General features: G+C 39.9%; 1 long non-coding RNA gene across 1 annotated transcript; it reads right to left on the minus strand.

Moving 5' to 3' along the window:
* Positions 1 to 94: 94 nt before the first annotated feature.
* On the minus strand, positions 95 to 7,276 carry LOC143517674 (uncharacterized). The gene is made up of 3 exons (XR_013132011.1): positions 7,152 to 7,276; positions 394 to 494; positions 95 to 188 (listed from the first exon to the last, which is right to left on the minus strand). It is a non-coding gene; the product is annotated as an uncharacterized LOC143517674 (long non-coding RNA).
* Between the last annotated feature and the right edge of the window lie 4,678 nt (positions 7,277 to 11,954).

Genomic DNA, 11,954 nt, shown 5'->3' on the forward strand with positions numbered 1-11,954 from the left:
AAGAATTAACCATGTGAAAAACATACTAAATGTTCTGCTAGCATTACTCTCAAAGTGTGAATACTTCAATAGGAGGTATGATATGTACCCGGGTCCCTGGTTGATTTAGCATCAAGGGAGAGTGACTCCTTATTCTCTGTCTTCTCATTAATGGGAGGGGCTTTGGTTGCTACGGCTTCATGTTCCATCTTAAAAATGAGCAAGAGAAAGATATTTAATAGCTCGAGTCAGGTATAAACAGTAGGTGAGAGACAAACTCATCAAAGAACAACAAGTTATAGATTTATAGACAGACAAACAGACAGACAGACACAGATAGATAGATAGATAGATAGATAGATAGATAGATAGATAGATAGATAGATAGATAATTTCTTCAATGATTGTACGTACTTTGGTTGCCTAGAGATTCTGAGTTTGTTCTGAAGACTCAACGTTTCTTCTACTGAGATCATCTTTACACAATTTTTCTTGTGAATCTCCATCTTCTGATGCTGAAGAAATAAAACACAAATACGTCCACTGTTCATACTGGACCTTGGCTAACTCAATGCAATGAGTAGTTAATTGATACTTTAATTTTGTGTGAACTGATTTGAGGTATTTATTTAAATCACAGGGACTAAAATCTATGAACACTTTACTCCAACAGTCCTTGGGCTACCAGGCAGCTTCACTATAGATTTTTAAATATTGCTTCTTGTAATTAAAGCACTTAATTAAATTTTAAATTTTTATTTAATTTAAAAATGGTGTAGCTCCTGCTGATGAAGTGTGCTAAGCTCACATATTCTGCTACATGGAACATGTAACATATATAATTTGCTACATTTTGCTATCCAGAAAACAGCTTTTTGACTACAGTGGTGTTACTGTATTGTGTTTTATGTAAGGAAGGCATTCATGGAGACCTGCATCTCTGGGAAGAATTGTTTCATTTAGAGATTTAGAGACTAAACTTCACCTCCTGGCATGGGAGTAATTTCCTTTCCATTTTTGTCATATATGATGGTACATGGTCATGTATGATCCTAACAGGACTAGAGTGTAACAGTGCCTTGTATTTTCAGATTTGCTTTTGCTAACAAGATGTCCAAACAAAAGCAAGGGTAGCTCATTTTCTCTCTGAGATACTGAAAGGAAACTACTGTCTATGAAGTGACTGTTCTCTATATTTTCTCTATTCTATGTTTTGTCTATTCTCTCTGTGCTCCTCAGCCTGAGGTCTGTGTGTGTGTGTGTGTGTGTGTGTGTGTGTGTGTGTGTGTGTGTGTGTATGACTCAGGTTGTCTCTACACTATATTATTTTTTCTCAATTGCCACGGTTTCCTGAAACCATGAATCCATTTCTCTAAACTGTAAACACAAAACCCAATTCACTCACTAAATTCACAAAACCTCTGAGTCTTCCTGCAGAACCAAACTATTGTCTCACAACAGTTCAAACAGTGCTCAAAAACAAACAATTTTGTCAAATCAGGCCTAGAGTCAATTAAAATGAAATACAACAATGAATTGTCATAACACACAATGCAGAAAAAATGAAAACACAATGATCGGGGTGGGTTTCCCGAAACGTTCGTAGCGCTAAGTACTTCGTAACCTCGTATGAAACGTACGAGGTTAAGAAGTACTTAGCGCTACGAAAGTTTCGGGAAACCCACCCCAGATCATGAAGCTGTAAAAATAATCTTTATTGTCTACAAAGGAAAATGCTGTTTCAAAACAAAGCTCTTGTTTATCAAAAATGATAAACAATGTGTTTGTGTACATGTATATGTGTGTATACATATATAGCTCATTTTCATCAGAGAGTTACGGGTGGAGGAGGCAGACACGACGGAGCACGGTGCAGTGAAACATAAACGTTTTTAATGTGTACTGTGATGGAGTCCAGCACAAGTAGCATACAGCACTCTTTAACAAATAACGTACACACACTCAGGCACAAACTTTAGACAAAGACGAGCACGAGACATTGCGGGAACGCGCGTTAAATAAGTGAAGAACACATTCCCCCGTGATCACGAGACAAGGCACAGGTGAGACTAACGAACACGCTCACAAACGACTCACACCCACGGAACTACAAACATGGACATAACTAGTTGCAGACAACGTAATAACACGCCCACAAGGAGGGGTCTGGAGCTGAACCGTGACAGTATATATGAAGAGTTTGGTTCCAAAACGCTATAAATCCATTTTGATCAATTTGAGTAAAAATGTGTTTTCTTTAGCAAGAAAGTGGTAGGCTAAAAACCACTGTTTTCTGTTTCAAACTATCAAATACCATACTAAGGTTAAAAAAACACAAACAAAACAAATCAAGATTTTAATATTTAAAGATTTATTTAAAAAAAAAACAATTTGTTTTTTAGCAAAACGCAATAAATCCATGCCATGTTTTTTTCAAAATGTCTTGTATATCCTTTGGCATCAATAGAACATTTTTTTGACTGAAAATGTGCAAAATACAATAATAAATAACTGTAAATTGTACATCTTAATATAATAGTTTGACCATTGGGCCTAAAAACACTAATTTCAAAACATTTCATTAATGAACAAGACATTGTCACGCTACAGCCCCGAACCCCTCCCTTCGAGCGTGTGTTAATGTTCTTTGTGTCTTTGTATGTACGTCCGTGTGTGTGTGTGTTCACTTGTCTCGTTAGACTAACGTGTTTCACGCGGTGCTTGTTAGGCTACATGTATATAGTGTGTATATAGTACATAAATACATTACAACAGTGCATACAATGCATTTACCCCTTCTGATTTGTGGTCATTGGTACTCTGTACAGTTGCTTCATCTGCATTCTGTTGTGTTTTACTGTAGGACTACAACTGCCTTATATAGGACAGAATGCTATGAGGGTCAAAAGGCATGAACAATATACAACATATTCCTTCCCCTTTACTTTAATGCCCACCACTAATACAAAGATTCCATAGTTTTATTTATGTAACTAAATACAATCCAAATACTGAACACTAGGGAAAAAGGGTTGACTACCTCAATCCCCAAGCTGTTCTGTCCCAAAGCTGTAGGTTAGCCACTAAAATATATATTCAGTCTCTCAGGTGGTCGTCTGATTCTAGTGGGATAACGATGTTCAATAGGCTCAGATGGCACCTTTGTACATGTACTGGTAGAGACATACAGCTCTAACTCTGGTGTTGGAGAAGGAGGGCATACCAGGTTGCGGTCTTTAGCCAACTCTGTTGATCAATTTTCCAAAGGGGGTTCCTGGTTAACACAGACGTCGGGTGCGAAGTCAAATGGTTCCACCTTAAGTGTACCATCACTGGATTTTGCTGAAGACAACAATTGGTCTACATGTCTTCGCCAAATCACATCATCTTGTGTTTGGACAGTATAGGAGACAGGACCAGTTTGAGCTGGCACCCATTTAGCACCCTTGCTGTAATTTCGTGCCAGAACACTCTCACCTTGATTGAAAACTCTGTATTTTGCCTTGCTCCACTTAAGACCTGTTGTGACTGTACCACTTGTCTTGTGCTTGGTGGTCTCAGAAGGTCCAATCTAGTACGGAGTTGTCGATTGAACATGGCAAATGCCGGAGTGACCTTAGTAGTGGCATGTGTGGTGTTTCTGTATGCCAACAGGAAGGTGTTAAGTCGACAGTTAAGAGAACTATTGCCTCAAGATGAATATAGAGCTTGTTTCACTGTCTGGACAAATCTTCCAGCTAGCCAGTTTGTTGCTGCATGTTATGGTGCTGATCGTATGTGCTTGTATGTGTTAACACTGACAAGCTGATTTGGCAATCCAAAACGGCTGAAGATTGACTCCTCAATGGTTTTCTCTGCGTAGAGGGGCTAATTGTGGCATGTTTCTCTGTTTCTGGCAAGCTACGCAAGTCTTTGCTTTCTCCTCAATTGCTGCAACTAGCCCAGGTCACCAAAAGTAGCTCAGAGCAATCTCCTTCATTCTCACAATTTCACAGTGCCCCGAGTGAAGTTCTTTTAACACCTTGCATCTTAGTGGTGGTGGTATTACCACTCTAAATCCCCACAGGAAACAACCAGCCTGCACTGTGAGCTCATTTTTTCTCAACTGGTAAGGCTTTAGACTTTCTGTCATCTCTCCTTTGAGCCCACAAGAGACAATGTCCAGCACCTCTGATAGGATAGGGTCAGTTCATGTGTACTTGCGCACTTGTTCTGAAGTCACCGGAACATTAGGCACCTCCTTGAAGTAGAAGATTTCTGTTTGCTGGTGTTCTGCATGCTTTATTGGCAAGGGAAGCCTAGACAGGCCATCGGCACTGCAGTGCAGTTTAGACCTCTGGTGCTTGATGTCATACATATAACCAGACAATAGTAAGGCCCATTGCTGCATACAGCTGGCTGCAAGTGATGGAATGCCAGTCTGGCTACCAATGATTGAAATCAGTGGTCTGTGATCAGTAAGTAAAATGAATTTGCAACCAAAAAGAAATTGATGAAATTTCTTGACGCCAAACACAATTACTAGGGCTTCACGCTCAATTTGCGCATAGTTGCTCTCTGCTTTACTTAAGGTCCGTGATGCAAAAGCTATTGGTCTTTCCTCCTCATTTGGTAGAATGTGTGACACAACAGCACACAATGCATAGGAAGATGCATCACGCACCAACTGAATTGGCAGAGAAGAATTGAAGTGTCTGAGGGCCTTCGAATCTTTGCTTCATTAAAAGCCTTCTCACACCTGTCTAGCAATTTGTGAAGTGGCCGTAGTGTGTTTGCCAAAATTTGTACAAACTTTGAATAATACATCAGTAACCCTAAGAAAGATCACAACTGGCTCACATTTTGTGGTGATGGAGCATCGACAATTGCTTTGACTTTTGATGGAGCCTTATGAAGACCAGTGCTGTCAATCACATGGCCAAGATACTCTACTGATGGGTGGAAGAACTCGCATTTATCTTCCCTGATCCAAATGCCATAGTCCTGTAGCCTCTGAAGATCCAGATTTCTGAGATGGTCATGGTAATCTTTGCCCGTTATCAGAAGATCATCGAGGTAACATTGTACACCCGTCAGCCCAATGAGGGTCTGATCCATTGCTCGCTGAAACAATGCTGGCGCCGAGGTAATACCAAATGGAAGCCTTCGGTGCCTATATAGTCCCTTGTTTGTCACAATAGTCAGTAATTCTTGAGAGTCAGGGTCTACATGCATCTGTAAGTAAGCTTGGCACAGATCTATCTTGCTGAATTTCTGACCTCCAGAAAGAATTGCGAAAAGATCATCAATCAGGGGAAGTGGATATCGTTCAATAGCCAGGACTGGATTTATTGTGACTTTGAAGTCCCCACAGATTCTAATTGATCTGTCTTTCGTAATGACTGGAACAATGGGTGTAGCCCATTCACTCACACTAACCGGTTCCAGTACTCCTGCCTCGAATAGGTGGTTCAGCTCAGCTTCAACCTTGGGTTTGATAGCATAGGGAACAGGTCTCACCTTCAGACATTTTGGCTTACAATCTGGCTTGACACTCAGCTTTACTCTGATGTCCTTCATGCTTCCAAGCTCTTTTGCAAATACCTTAGCATTGTTCCTTCAATATGCTAGGAATAGTTGTACCATATTTTGCAACCATGTACACTTCCTGCCAATTCAGCCTAATCTTTTCCAGCCAGCATCTTGCATCGGTATTGGTTCTCCCTCCAGCAACGGTGTCACCCAATAACCATCAAAGGTTCCTGAGGCTGACAATACATGCAAATATTCATCTTCAGTTTCATCACTGTGTTTCTCAGCTGACCCATCCACTTGATATACCTGCTTCTTTTGAGGTTTTCTGAAACCAACTTTGCTCTGTTCAATGTTTTTATTTGAAACTGGCTTTTTTGTTTTGCATGCTCATTCAATATGCCAGTTTTTGAACTTCTACAGATCATGACTTTGCACCAGCATGGTTTGTTTACATATTGTTTACAGTTTGCATATTCCTAGCCAAGGGTTTTGTGTTTTACTGTCCACTGTATGTACTAGTACAGATCCACTTAGCTGTTGGGCTTCTTTGGCTGCCATTTCCATGGATTCACTTCAATTGCCCTCTCTAGCATTAAGTTGCTCTCAGTCAAAAGACGCTTCTGAATGGTTTCACTACACAAGACACAAACTAACTTGTGTCTTATGGTGTCATTCAAAGTACCTCCAAACTCGCAGTGTTCTGATAGCCTCTTCAGAACCATGACAAACTGTGATATTGACTCTCCCTCCTCCTGATTTCGTTTGTGAATCTGAATCTCTTGGCTATGATGAGGGTCTTTGGACAGTAATGCTTTTTCAATGTATTTACAATGGTATCATAGGAACAGTCACCAGGCTTCTCAGGTTGCAGCAGGCTACGTAGCAGATAGTAGGTTTTGCTACCCATTACGCTGAGAAATGTGGGTACTATCACATCAGGCTTAATGCTGTTGGCCAGCACAAAGAACTCAAAACGTTCTGTGTATGAGCGCCACGACTCAACAGACTCATCAAAAGTCCATTGTATCCAACTACACCTGCTATTTCTTCCTTTTCTTTGTTTAAAATGCATTTGTGTATAGGATTAGCAGCGCCTTATTTTCTTACTGCAGCGCCAAGAAGGGGAGGAGGGCTCGTAGGCACCATCACGGCTCTTCCCCTGTACGTTGCTGCGAGGCCCCTGTGACCGTCGAAAAAATGCAGCAGGATCCTGTGTGTACGAGCCTGCTGCGTCAAGCTCAAATATCCAAGGAGGAGTTGATGGCGGAGTATTTCCACCAAGCCGCACTGCAGGTATGGAGGGAGAGACACCGCTCTCCCACCAGAGACTCCTCGCCCCTGAGAGTAAGGTCCTTAGAGCTTTACACAGTGGAGATGACTCCTAAACCCCCGGAGAGTAAGTTTGAGGGGGAGGAGTTGTAAGAGGAGGAAAGCTCCCCTCCGTACATGTACTCAGTATAATATGTACTCAATATAATATTATGTATCTCTGCTAATCAGACTTTTATTAAATGCCCAGAAACTTGCATAAAGAGGCAGGGTGGAGCTAGAGAAACAAAACAAAGACTCAATGCTGGCACCTCAATAACAGAATTATTCACAGTATTGTAAAAGGTGCAAACAATTTATAAAGTTAAAACCAAATAAACAACAAATACCTTTAGCTCTTCTCTTGCATGGAAAGCAACAATTCTGAAAGACATTTGAAAGACAGCAAGACATTTTTCATGGCTCCCGTCATATTCCAGGGTTTGCTGGTGCTCTTTTGCTTTTGCTCCTTTTGAGGCACAACAGGAAGTGACTGCTGTTAATGTCTTACCAGAAATTACATAACGCAGTAAAATACAGGAATCACTAACCTGTTACACCAGTTAAGTCAGAGGCAGTGATTGCTTAGTTACCTTGAAAAAGTAATCCAATTACTGATTACATCTTTTAAAAGTAACTTAGTTATGTTACTGATTCCTTGATTTTAAAATTTAGATTACAAGTTAGTTTAGTAGTTACATTCAGCAGCAAAAGGAGCCACACAAATTAGAATATTAATTAAGACCAATACAAAAAAAGAACTTTTAGAAATATTTTTTTGTACACGCTAACAACACCTGTACATACTGGCAAGAGGAGGTGCTGTGTAGTCATGGTCCTTAGCACAAATGCTTAAATCTTCCACAACCTCCGACTCTGGTGGACGAACATCTTCTCCCAGTGGAGAGCTTGCTCTTTCAAATGCGGACAGCCTTTGAGTGGGAACATGGAAACTGTTCCACTGAAACCGGCTGGGAACAGCATCAACTTTTAGTCACGAGCTTCCTACTATGTAGTCTGCAGCAGTGAAATGCTGGCTACACACAAAGGTACTTCCTAATTACACAAACCCATTTTCTTTTCTGCTCGTCGTCAGCCGAAAAACCATGGAAACTGAGATACGGCTGTGTTTGCAGAGTCGAGTGTTACGGTCAGACACAAAAGTATAACTGAGCCAAGATGAAAGCAAAAATAGATATTGTAGCGTCGGTCCAATGGGGGATGACATTAGCTCTCATGAGCCCCCGCGGCTGCGATATTGATTCGTGTTATGTGTAGTGTTATTATTGGTTATGCATTGGATTATGTGCAGTTTAGTTAAGCTGCCCATACACATCGTTTTGTGTATGTGTACAGTTGTGATTATTTCCTGCCATGTGTGTTTCATGTCATCTCATTCTTGCCACCCCCTCGTGTTTCGTGTACTGTTTGAGTCTGTTCTGCGTGATCACGGCTCCTTTATGTAATTACACTGCTGAGATTAATTAAAAGATCTTTTTTATGTTGGCAATGGATCTGCCTACTGCTTCTTCTTTCCACCATGTCACAATGTTTTTACTAAGGAAAAAAAATAGTAAGGAACAGTTATTTGGATAAGTAATCTGATTACTAGTGATGGGCACAACAGCATGTTTTGAATCATTAGAATCAGTTCACTAAAAAGATTTGTTCAAATGATTCGTTCACCGAATCATTCAGTGCTTGGCAGGAGGAGCCTGTGACTCTGACCCAACAACTGATACACGGCTGAACGGTTCATGTTTCAGTTTAGTTCACGGCATCGGGGACTAGCAGACATTTAATATAAAATATAAATCACATTACAAATACAGTAATCCCTCGTTTATCGCGGGAGATTCCAGAACCACCCGAGATAACTGAAAATCTGCGAAGTAGAAACGGTATATTTATTTATACACTATAAATACTATAAGTATGTATACACTATAAATCCTCCCCACACTTTTACGTTACATAAACCTTTCCCATTCCCTTTATAACCATTCTCACACTGTTCTGGGCATGTGTGCTTGTCCAGCAATCAACCTATTGTGTGTTGTTTACAATCTCATGTAGGCGAGTAGCGTCTCAGGCAAGCGATGCTGGTTCTTGTTTCCGAGAGTAAATATGCACTATTTACTGTAATTTGTACTATTTTATTATTTATAACATTCATTTATTCTTACAATTATTATTTATAATATATTTTTATGCATTATCGAATTTTTCATGTAAATATTTCATAAAACATGTATATTTCCCGCTGTCACGGCCTCCAACCCTGGGAACTCCACTTCCCAGCATGCCCCACTACAAAGGCGGAGATCTGCCTCCCCGGAGTATTAGACACCTGTAACTCGTTAGCTAGTTCTATACAAGACATATCCTGCTAAGGCAGTGGTTCCCAAACTTTTTCTGCCGTGCCCCCCTTTAGTATATGAGAATATTTTTGCGCCCCCCCCCACCCACCACCACACACACACACACACCCCCATATTGACACGTGCACATGTTTTACTTCCAAGCTCCGCGCCCCCCACTTTGGGAACCACTGTGCTAAGGCATTGTTGCGAAGTATTGCCGACATTTCCTTGAAAGCATACCAAGCGTTACTTATTAGTCTGATTCTTTGGTTTGATCTGTTTAGTGTTTCCCATTTTTCTCCCTTTTGGATTTGCCCTCTGGTACGTCTGCTCAGTTGGATTGCTTTGTGTACGAACCTGGACTGCCCTCAACCTCCCCTTGGATTTCCCTTTCACGCAATAAAGCCTTTCTTTAAGTGAAGTCTGCAAGTGTCTGTGTTGCGTCATGTTTCCAGCGTCACACCCGCCGATCGAATTCCGTAGACAACCGGCGAAAAAGAGATGACCCGCAAATTATTTTTCCCATTAATATCTTATAAAAACCCGCAAAAGAGTGAATTTGCAAAAGATGAAGTGTGAAGTGGTGCGGTGTACAAAAAATAAGTATGAACTTACCTGCAACTTTGAGTGCAAAATAAATATAAAATTAAGATCAAAATTAAGATAAAAACTGTACATTCAGATGAAAATATCAACTTAAATGTGCAATCAAAAAGAAAATGTGAGTGAGTGGCAGCGCAAACGTGAATCACGTCCTTAGCAACAGTTCTCTGGGTGACAGTACGTTCAGTGAACGAATCAAAGAGTGAACAAGAGCTCTCAGTTTATTGAACAAATCACTGAGCAAGCACAGTTCCCTCGCAATGAGAGTCTCTGCCTCCAGATTCACAGGTGATTCGGTGATTCACAGACCACACTGCAGTTCCCCTGCCGGCCTGCACGGACGCTGCTGAGCTCAACTACTGAACTGAGAAAGGAACGAATCAGCTGAGGAAGTGACGAATAATGAATCGTTAGGCAATGACACTACTGATTACTGGACTGAAAATAGTAACTCGTTATATTACTCGTTACTGAAAAAAGTGGTAAGATTAGGGTAACACGTTACTAAGTAACGCATTACTGACATCACTGGTCACAGGTATTTTTAAAACATAAATTAAGAGAAGTCCTCTTACCATTCACATTATATTTGAAGAAATACTCATCAACAAAAAATAAATAAAAAATCTGCATTAAAAATACTTGGTTTGTGGAGGATTTTGTTAAATGTTTGGCTTCAGAGTTACAGATAACATAGAATGTACACAGGAATGTATGCAGGTATGTTCAGCTATTTTCTTTATTATTATTATTAGACCTTTATTTATACAATTAACAACAATTAAGCTAAAAAAATAACATTTAAATAATAATATACATATTGTTCATACACATCATAAAACAATGTACAAGATATAAAAAAAATTACAGTAACTAAATAACTAATATTCATAAAACATAAAACATAGCATATTTATACTGATAAAAAATTACATGTGCAGGTATCTAAAAATCTCTTCTCTAGAACTTTCAGCAGAGCTTTAAAATCCCTAAGTGTGACCAGACTGGACAGCTTCAATTCCTTTTAAGCAAGTTCCAGCTAGAGGGACCCGAAAAGGAAAACGCCTTTTTACCAAGCTCAGTCTGCACCGAAGGAACACTAAAATAGATAAAATCCTGGGAGCGAAGGCTGTAACATTGCTCTTTACGAGAAAAAAAGGTAAAAAGGTAAGACGGTGCCAGATTAAGAATAGATTTATAAATAAATAAGTAAAAATGTAAAAGCCTGTGGTTATGTAAGGAGGGCCAGTTTACCAAGGGGTATAAGGTACAGTGATGAGTAAGGGATCTTGCACCTGTAATAAATCTAATGGCCCCATGGTAAGCAGCGTCCAACATACGTAGCGATGAGGCAGAGGCATTCATATATATTACATCTCCATAATCGAACCTACTTAAAAAGGTAGCCGAAACCAACTGCTTCCTAGCTCTAAAAGAAAAACAGGACTTATTTCTAAAAAAGAAACCAAGTTGCAACTTGAGCTTTTTAAGAAGACATTCAATGTGGGGAATAAAAGTCAATTTCTCATCAACAGTGATGCCAAGGTATGTATATGATGTTACAAAATCAATTTGCAATCCTTGTGCAGTTGTAATAGTGGGTAAGGAAGAAGGTACTTTCTTTCTGTTAGAAAATAATATTCCCTTAGTTTTTTTTAGCATTTATAACCAAGCGAAGTTGTAATAACTGTAACTGAATGGTGTTAAAAGCAGACTGAATGTACTTAAAAAAACAAGAGCAACTGATTTTGCATGACAATAAATTACAGTGTCATCAGCATAGAAATGCACAGATGCATTTACAAGATCATGGGCCAGATTATTAATATAAATAATAAAAAGAGTTGGGCCTAAAACTGAACCTTGAGGGACACCCCTGGAGATTTCTAAAAAACTGGAAGTCTGACCCCCATATTGTACACACTGTCAGTTAAGTAATTCAGGAACCAACCCATAGCCTGCTCTGTAAACCCAATATCTAGAAGCCTTTGGCATAAAATCCCATAATCAACTGTGTCAAAATGTAACGCGGGAGTACAGGGAGGTACTCACCGCGTATAATGATAATGTGAATGGAGGACCCAAGTGCCGTCTAAAACCCAACAGCGTATGCACAAAACAAAACAAACGCGGAAAACTCGACGCGTGAAAAGAGAAACAATATAAGCCGTGAGAGCACGGTAAAAC

Source organism: Brachyhypopomus gauderio, chromosome 6 (genome assembly GCF_052324685.1).
Source record: "Brachyhypopomus gauderio isolate BG-103 chromosome 6, BGAUD_0.2, whole genome shotgun sequence".
Classification (NCBI taxonomy): Eukaryota; Metazoa; Chordata; class Actinopteri; order Gymnotiformes; family Hypopomidae; genus Brachyhypopomus; species Brachyhypopomus gauderio.